Raw genomic sequence first — 11,751 nt, forward strand, 5'->3', positions numbered from 1 at the left:
TCCCCTTCTATTCTAAAGGATAGCTTTGCTGGATAGAGTATCCTAGGCTGCTTCTTTTTGTCTGTTTTGTTTTGTTTTGTTTTGTTTTGTTTTTCATTCAAGAATTTCAATAGATCTTGCCACTCCCTTCTGGCCTGTAGTGTTTGTGTAGAGAAATCCGCTGAGAGCCTTATGGGGGTTCCCTTGAAACTCACTCTGTTTTTCTCTTGCCTAAAGGCGTTTAGGATCATTGCTTTATCCTTGACTCTGGCCATCTTGATTAGCCTATGTCTTGGTGTGGGCCTGTTTGAGTTCTTTCTGTTGGGTACCCTCTGAGCCTCCTGGACTTGGATATCTGATTCCTTCTTTAGATTTGGGAAATTTTCAGTCATGCTTTCTTCGAATATCTTTTCGGTCCCCTTGGTTCTTTCTTCCCCTTCTGGAACCCCTATTGTGCGTAGATGGGCACGCTTTCGAGGGTCCCTTAGGTCCCTAAGATGGTTTTCGTTGTTCTTTATTGGTTTTTCTCTCAGCTGTTCTGATTGGGTTCTTTCTGTTGTCCTGCCTTCTAGGCCACTTATTCGTTCCTCTGCGTGATCTAGCCTGCTTTGGACAGCCTTTAGACCAGTTCTCATTTCAGCCAATGAGTGGACCAGTTCTCCTTGACTCTTCTTTATAGCTTCGATTTCGTTTTTGACGTATAGTATATCTCTCAACACTATCTCTTGGAGTTCCTTCAGGACTTGGATCACTCCTTTTTGGAAATCTTGATCGAGCGGGCCATCCACGTCTATTTCATGGATCGTGCTTTCAGGGAATTTCTCTGGCTCTTTTAATTGGGAGTGGTTCCTCTGCTTCTTCATAATGCTCCTATCTCTCTGGCACTGTGGCTTAAGGAGTATCAGTTATCTATTGGTGTCCTTAAGGAGTTTATGTATTTATCGAAAGCCTAGGCAGGCATAAAACTTTAAAAGAGAGAGGGGGATAGGGGGAGAGAGAGAGAGACAGAGACAGAGACAGAGGGGGAGAGGGAGAGAGGGGGTGGGGGCAGGATGTTAAAAGAATGGAGAAAAAAAGGTTTGAAAACAGTGTACGATCAATAATAGAAGAGCAAGTTGAAGCAGAATAGCAATTGAGCTGAGACGTCTTCTAAAAGCCTTTAAAAACAAATAGAAAAGATCAGAAAATAATATACAATTGTTTCAAAAGTAAATTTTTAAAAGGTAATCGGAAATAGAACAGATTTTAACAAAAGATAAAACAGAGGATTTTAAAAGACGGGAGAAAGAAAAGGTTTGAAGACAGTGTGTAATCATGAATAGAAGAGTAAGTGGAAGCAGAATAGCGATCGAGTTGAGACGTCTTTTAATAACCTTAATAAAAAGGAGGAAAAAAACCGAGAAACAATATTTGAAACCTGTGAATAACCAGTAACAGGAGATCAAAACCAAGAGAATGAAAAAGGGAAGGGGGTGGATGTTTAAAAATAATAATAATGAAAAGACTTGAAATGAAACATTTAAAAGGGATTAAAACCGTAAACGTATACGACTGTTCAAAAGTAAAGGTTAAAAAGGTAACAGAAGGTAAAACCGATGTAAAAGAGATTAAAAAAGAAAAAGGAAAAGAAAAAAAAAAAAGAGGGAAAAAAAAAAAAAATAAAAGGATGTGTTCTCCTGGAGACGGTGCGCTCTTAACGGTTTCACCGAGAAGTCTTTCTGTCGTCGCCCTGTTTCGTGAACTCAGCTTGCTGTTTCCGCGGGCCCTCTGTCGGCGCCCTCGTCTGTGCTGCCCTCGGTGCCTGTGGGCAAGTAGATCGCGCCCCCTCCTGGCACCGCGGTCGGATGCTGCGTTCCTGCCGGGAAGGAGGGAGGGTGGCTGGCCGCCTGCCCTCTCCCGGCGCCGGTCGCTCCGCTGCTCTGTGCGGCTGTGTGCTCCGCCTCGGGTCGGCGCTCCTCTCCGTAGGTGGGCTCGGGGAAGACGGTGGAACCGCCCCGCCCCTGCTGCATTCCAAAACTCGGCTCCTTCTTAGTCTTGGTGGCGCGAGTTCTCTGAGGTACCGGGGCAGATATATAATATCTGCCTCAGGCTGAAAACGAGTCTCAGTCCTGCCTAGGAGGTTGCAGAGCCCCCGGGTGCGGATTCGAGTCTCGGCCCCGCCCCCGCTCCCGCCCCCGCCCGCGCGCTGCGCGCCGCGCGCCAGGGGCTATGGCGGCTGTGGCTGCGCCCCGCCTCTCTTCTCGCGAGAAGGGCCGGTGATGGCGCCGCGGGTCTGAGGAGATGGAGGCTACGGCGCCCCTCTCCCCAGGGCACACCGGCCGTGTTGCTTTGCCTTTCTTTCCCCGTAATGGACGGGTTGGGGGGGCGGGTTGTTCTGCTCTGTATCCCCTCCCGGCCACGGCGCGTGGTGCCGCCGCCACGGTCCTCTGCCCGGCTCGTGCGGCCTGTCCCGGCCCCCGGCTGCCGGCCTGCGACTCGGGCTGGGTGTCGCGGGGACCCTCTGTGCCCGTTTCACTTGGGTCGGTCGGTCAAGGGGCGCTCCGGGCAGATCTGAGACTCGGAGGCTCCCCCACCGTCCCGTCGGCCTCTCCGTTGGAGACGGGGAGGTCTGGCGAACGAGCCCTATTCCTCCTCTGCCGGGCCCTCCCGCACTGTTTTGCTTTTGACTCTTTCTTTTCTCCTTTTCTCCTACCAGATTTTGGGCGTCTTTGTCTTTCGAAGAGGGCGGTGTTCTGTCGGAGTTCCGCAGGTGGTCTGATTGGCCGAGTGGGTCCGTCGATGTGAGTTTTGGTGTATTTGTGGGAGAGGGTGAGCTACGAGCGTCCTTCTACTCCGCCGTCTTGCTTCTTCTCGGGTTATTTTTGAAGAGTAGGTGCTGGGGATTGAACCCTGGACCTTTATTTTTTGCATGCTAAGCATGGGCTGTACTGCCTGATCTCTAGACCCTCCCCACCGCAACCCCCCCCTTTCCCACCGCCTCCATAGTACTCGATGAATCTCCTACCTAGATATCTATGCTTCCTTGGAATAGGGCCGTCGTTTTCTTCATCGGATTGATGCACGTCTGTGGATTCGTCTCGTTTCTCTCCACTGCGGTGGGTGGCATCGGGGCGTGGGGTGGGGTGGAGTGGCGTGGGCTGGGAACAGTTCTTCACGTGTAGAGGTGGAGCGGAGCGATGAGGATGGTGACTGTTTCCCCGAGTGCTCGCGCCGGGTGATGGAGGCCTGTGGTCTGACTTGGAAGAGGACTCGGGTGACCAGAACAGAGCCCGTGTGGGGTCGTTGTGGAGGGAGGAACTCCACCCCCCCCCCCAGCCCCAGCCAAGGCACTCGTACCTCATCGAGGGACGGTCGGCCGAAAACAAACGAAAGCTGTCAGAGGTTTGGGGGTGGGGGTGAAGGGGTGGGTGTGTGTGTCTGTGTGTCTGTGTGTCTGTGTGTCTGTGTGTCTGTGTCTGTGTGGTGTGTGTGGTGTGTGTGTGTGGTGTGTGTGTGGTGTGTGTGTGTCCCCGTTCCCCGTACCACGGTCTCTGGTCGAGGCCCCCCCGAGCGGAGAAACGCACGCCAGGCCGTCCGTGCTCCTGGTTGTCCGGCCGCGTGTCCCTGCCACCCAGAGATCCCGAACCGTCCCGCTCGCTCCCCTGCCATGTGCCATGTGCCACCTGCCTGTCGGCCGGGCGCTATTTTAGACCCTGCGAAGAAGTCGACCGGACGGACGGGCCGGGCCGAGCCGAGCCGAGCCGATCTGAGCCGAGCCCGTCCAGGCTGGGGTGGGTGGTGCTGGGTTCAGAGGAGTGGGGTACAAGCGGGAGGCGGGCGTCGATGGAGGGGAGGGGGAGGGGGAGGGGGAAGGGAGAGGAAAGGGGAGGGGAGGGGGAGCAGGGATGACGATGGTCTGGGGCTTGGCGTGTGGGGTGGGGGTGGGAGGGATGGTAGCCATCCTATGACTTTCTCTCCCTACCCCGCCTTTTGCAAGTCTGTTAGAGTGACAAGGTGGTGCTGGTTTCTGGCTGGTGCACACCATAGTGATTCTGTTCTTCTTTTTCCTGGTCTTTTTCAGGAACCCTCGTCCCGAGGGACTGAATCTAGTGCCCTGTGCTGCGCGGTACGACCTAGGGGTCGAATCTGCCAGGAGAGGACTTACAAGGATTTGGAGGATCCTGGAAAACTGCTACCATCCAGAATCCTACATGGATGTTCAAGATCTTGTGGATGGACGGACGGACGGAAGACGGATCGAATGGAGGCCCCGCCCCATCCCCTGGACCCCTTGGCCCAGGAGGATCGTGATGGGTCTGGAAAGGACTCTTCCGACGAGGGTCTCGGGATGGACTTTCTCGGTCTGCGGAAGGTGTTTCTGCACAAAGAGGAAGAGAGGGGCGTTCTCGGCCAGAGAGCCCGAACCGCCTCCTTTCAGGGATCCGCTCCAGTCAGGGTTGGGGTCGGGGTCAGAACGCAGCCACCGACAGCTCCCCTCCCTCGTCTTGGCTCTCCAACTTGGGAAACCCTCCTCCCTGCCCCCTCACCCATCTTCTCGTCAGCCGGCCTCCAGCTTCCCCGTGCCAACCACCTCTCTCATGCTGCCGGACTTTCCTCCTCCTTGGGCTGCCAGGAAGCTCTCCCGCTCCTCCACGTGCTTTGGCTTGGAATCCCTGACAAACACAAGCGGTGCTGGTGGGCGGGGCCGTGGGCGGTGGCAGAAGGACTCCCTTCATCTTATGGGAGCGATTTTTATCTCCATAGAGGTGGCGATTGAGAAAACACATAAAATCACTCAGAAGAATACCCATGTGTAGTATCCCTGACCTAGATCCGTGTCTGTCTGTCTGTCTGTCTGTCTGTCTGTCTGTCTGTCTGTCTCTCTCTCTCTCTCTCTCTCTCTCTCTCTCTCTCTCTCTCTCTCTCTCTGCCTCTCTCTCCATTTCGCTATTCTCTGTGTGTGTGTGTGCGCGCGCGCGCATGCGTGTCTGTCTGTCTCCCTTGTCTCTCTTTCCTCTCCTCTCCCCTCCTCTCCTCTTCCCTGTTCTCCCCCCTTCCCCCTCACCCCTCCACTCCTCTCTTCTCCCCTCCACTCCTCTCCTCTCCCTCTTCTCCTCTCCCCTCGCCTCTTCTCATTTCCCCTCCCCTCCCCTCTTTTCCCTCCTCTCCTTTCCTGTCCTCTCCCCTTTTATCCCTCCTCTCCTCTGCTCTTTCTCTCTCTCTCTCTCTCTCTCTCTCTCTCTCTCTCCCCCTCCCTCTCTCCCTCTCCCCCCCCTTCACTTCCCTCCCTCCTCCCTACCCCCCCAACCCCTACCTTCACAGGGCCTCATAGATTGCAATCGGTTTCCATGAAATGTGATGAAGAGGGAATGAATTTTAGAATGATATCCCCATGCCATCGAATCCTTCTTCCCCAGGGATAGCGACTTATTTGTGGTCGTGTTTGTTTTTGTTTTTCTTGTTGTTGTTTTGGGGCACATCGAGGGCGCAGGAGGCGTTGGGAGTGAGGGTGATGTTTCTCTTTCTGTCTGTCTCCTCCTTAGGACGGATTTTAAGAGGAGGGAGGACTCACAGAAATCTACCATCTTGTCTCGTACTGCAGCTGTGTTTGAGCTTCCTATACGATCTGGGCGGAACACTCCCCACCCTCACCTCAAGCCGCCATTGCCGCCCCCTCAGCCCCCTGCACCCCCGTCCAGTCCCACACTTGGGGCGGTGGTTGGGCATGGGGGGATGTTGGCGGGGTGGTGGTTGGTGGGGGGTGGGGGGGTGGAGGAAACCAGAAAACAGACCACTGTGGCACGTGGGTGACTGGGGCTTCAGGGTGAAGGAGGATGAATAAAATGGCCGGAATTAGGCTAACGGATTGCTTCTTCTTTTTTTGGCGGGGGGGGAGGGGAGGATCATTAGGTCATTCATTCATTCATTCATTCACTCATTCATTTGCTGGGGGGGGTGTCATTCGGTTTCTTATGCTCGCCCTGAAAACGGTCAACTGTCCTGACTGACTGGTTGCTGCTCACGGTTCCAGGCCTGTTGTTGAAACTGGAAGCTCTCGATCTTACTGTTTCTACTGTATTTCACTCATTGAAAGTCATCATCATGCTGGGTCTCTGAGTCTTTCTCCGAGGAGAAGGTCGGTCACGGGACTAATGACCTGACAAAATAGCCTGAGTGACCAAGAAGGCCACACCTTGAGTGCTTATGAGATAACGAGATCTAACCACCAGCCTCTATAGAATGGGTCACCTGGAGGCATCGTGACACCATTCTGAGTCTTCTGATGAGAAAACGATTCTGTGGATGGTGATCGATGCCCGATTGTTTGAGCTATGGCTCTAGAACCACCCCACCCACTCCATCCCCAAGGTGGGTACACAGTTTTGAAGACGCTAGCCTGCTGTGAATCCCCTTTGCCCGGCAGAGTGATAAAATGGCCTCTTTGCTTCTAAGCTCCAAGACCTTGTCTCTGGATTCTTGGGCTCGTCGGGGATGGGGGCCGATCTTTTGGCAACAAGCGTGCTTCAGAAACAGCGGATGCCCGAGAAGGACACTCTGCCTCTCCCTCTTCTTCCGGGCCTGAAATGGGGAGGAAAAAAAAAATCGCTTCCCCTGGAAGCTGGAGTCCGGAGCCCGCCATCCGGAGGGACTTCTGGCTTGGCCTTCTCCTGGGGTGGGGGGGGGAGGGCACGACACTGCACGTGTTCTTTGTCAACTCCCTGTTTCTCTCTTCTCGAGTTATCTCTTTGGGACGGCTCCCACACTGGGTGAAAACAGACAGACAGGCTGGTATGTCTCCCTACCCCACCCTTCGCCCCCAAATGACTGATCTCCTGTCCCATCAGAATCACCACTTGTTTTCCAACGTGGCTTTCTTGGATCCTGGAGGACTTGTAAAGGAAAAGCCCAGCTGGGCTAACAAGCTAAAGTCACAAATCTAAGTGTGATAAGTGTCCGTTTACTGATCTAAGTTCTGCTGGGCTAACTCGTAAATCTGAAGTTTAGTGTCAGTTTACTGGGCTAACAAGCTAACTCGTAAATCCAAGCTCAACAAGTGTCAGTAACGTGATCTGTTCCAAATTGATAAGCTCCAGTGTACTGATCCTTTGCTTTTTGTTGTTTGAGTCTTATTGGCGAATAGACCCATATTTGTAATTAACCCTATGAAACCTCATGTGCACGTCTTGGAGGTGCTCAGAGCTTCGGAGCAGAAGCCCCTCTGAGCCCGCCGGCGTAATAAATCTGAGTACTCCAACCCTCAGAGTGGTGCTTGTTTCTTGGCTGGCCTGTCATTTCCGTAACAGACTGATATCAACTTAGAGCCAAGATGGGCGCAGAACTGAAGGAGCTTCTCGGCTGGCCTAAGAAGCCTGTCGTCGTGATGTGGGAGGCATTCTTTACGAGGGACCTATCTGATTAAGTGCTTGACCGCCTTTTGGACTTTGAACCAACTTGGAGATAGGAACTAGGATGAGAGGGCACCCGAAATAGCTCAGCAAACTCTTCTCCATCCTTAGAAGACAGACAGACAGACAGACAGACAGACAGACAGACAGACAGACAGACAGAGTGTGTGTGTGTGTGTGTGCGCGCTGCGCGCGCGCGTGTTTGTGCGCGTGCGGGGGTGTGGGAGAGGGAGGAGATGACGTCAGCGTACTGGACACTGTTTCAGTGACATGGGGAGTGCTGTCAACTAGGAAGGAACGTCATGTATTCTTCAGCCTTGTGTCTGTACAGGTGGGTACACTCAGGGTTCCAGAAAGGATGGGATATTCCTGGCAGTCGTCTACTGCCCTGGCATCGAGGGCTGGCTGGCTGGCTGGCTGGCTGTCATCCAAAGTGGAGGCTCTCGTGAAAGGGACGGAACCGAGTCCCGAGGAGATGCCTCCTTCACTGACTTTCATGCAAACACAGTGGACCACAGCCTCCGGAAAGAGGGTGGGTGGCACACGTGGCCCCAGTCTGTTCTGTCCATTCGGCAAATGGCCTGGGTTAGGGGAAACCCAGCATGGCGACCATCCGACAGGCCGACCCACCGACCCACGGACGTGCTCGGTTTCTCCCAGCTCCCTGGATGACCTCCCCCACCCACCCCCACCCCACCCGCATTCCTTCACCCACCGTGGTGTCTGGTGTCAGGGCACTTGGAAGATGACTCCCATTGTTCAATAGACAGGGGCAGGAAGATTCCTATAGGACCGCAAAAACAGTCAACTGGCCATACATACATACATACATACGTACAAACTTTTTGTCCCCAGAGGCCTCAGACCTCCTCTCTCTGGACCCGCTGAACCCCAGTAACTGGCCCCCATTCAACTGCCACATAGTAGGGGTCATCCAGACGTTCTTGGGATGGTAGGTATGACTTCCAAAGGGGTTGAAGCCTTCCTTCCCCCGCTGCAAGCCTGATGCCCTCAGCATGGCCAGGACACTGCTACAAACAAACAAACAAACAAACAAATAAACAAACAAACAAACACACACACACCACCACCACCACCACCACCACCACCACCAACAACAACAACGACAACAAAAGACAAACACATGCGTATGTGACTTGGGGACATACTTTCCGCAGCCTCCAGGGACGAAGGCACTCGCTTCACTGGGTAAATCCTACGAGGCTTCACTAAAGCGCTTGCCAACTTACTTCTCAGAAGGATCGATCTCTGCCCCCATCACCCGCCATCATCAGGCAAGGTCGTCAGAATCCATGGGAGGTATAGACTAGAAGAAGAAGTAGAGGAAGGAGGAGGAGGAGGTGGAGGAGGAGAATCAGTGACATGAGGTGTGTACGACTTCTTGTCTCCAAGAGGATTGAGTTTTAAATTTTTTTCTTTTCAGATACAAGGGAAAATAAACTTTTGTTTTTTCCCCTTCCTTTCCTTTTAGAGGCGGACACCCACATGGTAACTATCATACCTCTGTCAGCAGAATGGAACCCTTTCTCTTTTTCTCCCTCCCTGACCCTTCTGGGATTCAGAAATCCTCCGTGAGGATTTTTCTATTCTTGGCAGCAGAGTTATTAGCATCATTGACTTGGAGGCAAAAACTTAGGTTTCCATTAAACTGGGATAGACATGCATGGATAAGAGATACTAGTGCTACTCGTTTTCCTTAGGGTTCCCCTGTGTCTGTGGGGCGTGTGTGTGTGTGTGTGTGTGTGTGTGTGTGTGTGTGTGTGTGTGTGTGTGTGTGTGTGTGTGTGTGTCTGTGTCTGTGTCTGTGTCTGTGTCTGTCTGCCTGCCTGCCTGCCTGCCTGCCTGCCTGCCTGCCTGCCTGCCTGTTTATTGTAGGAACTCTCTGTCAATGGAAGTATAGTTGACTTACAATGTTGTGTTCATTTATGACGTACGGCATAGTGATTCACTTATTCACACACACACACACACACACACACACACACACACACGTATACTTTTTCAGGATAGGTTATTACAAGCTATTGAACATAGTTCCCTGTGCTAGACAGTAGGACCTACTTGTGTACCTAGTTTGTATAGGGTGGTTTATATCTGCTAATCCCAAACTCCTGATTTATCCCTCTGCCCTCCCCCGTTCCTCCACCCTACCCTGTCCCCTGTGTTAACCATCGGTTTCTTTTCCATGTCTGCGAGTCCAGTCTGTTTCTGGTTTGTAAATAGGTTCCTTGGAGTCTTTTTAAAATGGAGTTATTTATGTATGGATGGGTGTCTTGACTTACTTTCAGATCCCATCTAGAAGTGATGGCATAGGATATCTGTCTTTCTCTGGGTGACTGACATCACTAAAGCTACGGAACGCTTCACGTATGTGTGTGTGTCGTCCACGTTCAGGGGCCGTGCTGATCTTCTCTGGATGGTTCCCGTGTTAGTCGATGTGCTGTGGCAGCAAGCGCTTGCCTTAGGGTTTTTGTCTCAACCTGAAAGCCGGCCCGGAGACTGAAAGTCTTCTAGTTGCCTCCACTATCTGCCTAGGACCATCTCCACGAACGTTTCCCATTTTCTCTCACCCTTTTGTCTTGGCATCATTGAGTACTAAAATGCTCCGTCTCCTGAAGCCCTGCAGACTGAAGCTGGGCAACGGGAGGTAAACGTCAGAGAAATGGCCACAACAGCTCCTGTGGAAACCATCCTAGGGCCTGTTTTTGGAGGAGCCGCTCAGAGAGTTGAGCCGAACACCCCAGGACATCATCAGAGGCATTTCATACTGCTCGAGCCGTTTCGATGACCCCGATGTGTGGAAATCTCCTACCAGACTGACCCCCTACTCCCGGCCCTGAATCTGGTTTCTCATCTGCTCCAATGATTAACCTTTGTGCTGTACTTTGGTTTTCCACACAAGTGCCTCTTAGGCGATACCTGACTGCTTGCTCCCTAGGCCTAGCTTCAGAAGCCCATCGACACCACCGCCTCCTGAGACGAGATACTACAACTGTTTCCTTGAACAGACCTGTTCTCAGAACTAAGAAACTGGGTCCATGAAACGCAGGCCCTCTAGGAAACTATTCCCTCCCTCCTGCCCCCACACCACACGCACGCATGCACGCTCAGACGCACGCACGCACCCACGCACGCATGGACGCACACGCACAGTCAACAGCCCAGCTTTTAATGTGTAAAACTTCCAGGGAAGTTACAGAATAGGGAAATGTTGGGGTCCAGAGTAGGCTGCCCCAAAATGTGCCCGATGGACTATGCTGAATGAAAGGGACTTCACAACTGGCCAAGGGGGAGGGTATAGGTCAGTGGTAGAGTGTGTGCTTAGCAAGCAAGCACAAGGTCCTGGGTTTAATCCCCAGTACCTCCGGTCAAAAATAAATACATAAAATCGAATTCCTCTCCCCGCCCCCCCCCAAAAGTATACACTGCTGTATGTCAACTCTGTCTCAATAAAACTGGAAGAAAAAAAGGAAAAAAAAAATGATTTAACAAAAGAAAGAAACAAACAAACAAAGAACTGCCCGAGGCAAGAGGAACACTCTGGCCCTCCTTTCTGCCTCCCTGGAAGCAGGGGAAAAAGAATTTTGTTTTTTTAAAGTCTCCCATCCCAGAGGAATCTATCAAGTCAGAGGTCTGCTTCCATGCCCTTCCATGATTCTCAAACGGTGTAGTGGGGTTTACCCAGATTAGGAAAAGGAGGGGACTCCTTTGGCCTGAGACCAGGCGAGATTCTCCCCCTCCCTCCCGCCTCCCTCCGTGCAGTTGGGACGGGGTGGCCTAAGGGTGGGGAAATTGAAACCAAAGAACAAAAGCCGTTCAACAGAGAGGAGCCGGAGGCCAAGTCAAAGGCTCTGACCTGAGCACAGAGCTTTCTGCATTTGAATGAAGCGATTGAACGAGGCCCTGCCGAATGGATCCTCCTGACGTCCCCGCCCCCGCTTCCAGGAGACAGTCAGTCGATTTGGGACCGATCGGTGGAGAAGGCCTGGGAGGCGGCGGCGGCGGCGGCGGCGGCGGCGGCGGCGGCGGCGGCGGCAGAAGCGGCGGCGGGGGCGGCGGCGGAAGCAGCGGCGGGGGCGGGGGGTGGTGGTGCGCGGGCGGGGGCGGGACCAACGGTCGCTCCAACTCTGCCTGCCTGCCTGCCTGCGGGGCTGAGGCCTGAGGGCCACGCTGGTTCCTGCCACTCAGGGAAACTTCTGCGGGTGTTGCCGAAAGATCGCCCTCCCCCACCCCGTCCCTGACGAGCCAAATAACCCAGAGACAGGGTCTTAGAGTTTAGAAGAAAAGAGGCAGCTTGATTGCTTTGCTGGGCAAAGGGGACTCACAGCAGGCTAGTGCCCTCCAAACTGTGAACCCGTCTTGGGGT

At 53.2% G+C, this 11,751-nt stretch overlaps 2 long non-coding RNA genes and 1 other non-coding gene across 3 annotated transcripts; 1 reads left to right on the forward strand and 2 right to left on the reverse strand.

Moving 5' to 3' along the window:
• Positions 1-2,847: 2,847 nt before the first annotated feature.
• On the forward strand, positions 2,848-5,815 carry LOC141577041 (uncharacterized). The gene is made up of 2 exons (XR_012505474.1): positions 2,848-3,749; positions 4,040-5,815. It is a non-coding gene; the product is annotated as an uncharacterized LOC141577041 (long non-coding RNA).
• A 2,372-nt stretch (positions 5,816-8,187) lies between these two features.
• LOC141577040 (uncharacterized) lies at positions 8,188-11,430 on the reverse strand. The gene is made up of 3 exons (XR_012505473.1): positions 11,242-11,430; positions 8,534-8,691; positions 8,188-8,395 (listed from the first exon to the last, which is right to left on the reverse strand). It is a non-coding gene; the product is annotated as an uncharacterized LOC141577040 (long non-coding RNA).
• On the reverse strand, positions 9,733-9,841 carry LOC141577043 (U6 spliceosomal RNA). The gene has a single exon (XR_012505476.1). It is a non-coding gene; the product is annotated as a U6 spliceosomal RNA (small nuclear RNA).
• Positions 11,431-11,751: the final 321 nt, after the last annotated feature.

This window comes from Camelus bactrianus, unplaced genomic scaffold, assembly GCF_048773025.1.
Source record: "Camelus bactrianus isolate YW-2024 breed Bactrian camel unplaced genomic scaffold, ASM4877302v1 HiC_scaffold_7, whole genome shotgun sequence".
In the NCBI taxonomy this organism is placed as follows: Eukaryota; Metazoa; Chordata; class Mammalia; order Artiodactyla; family Camelidae; genus Camelus; species Camelus bactrianus.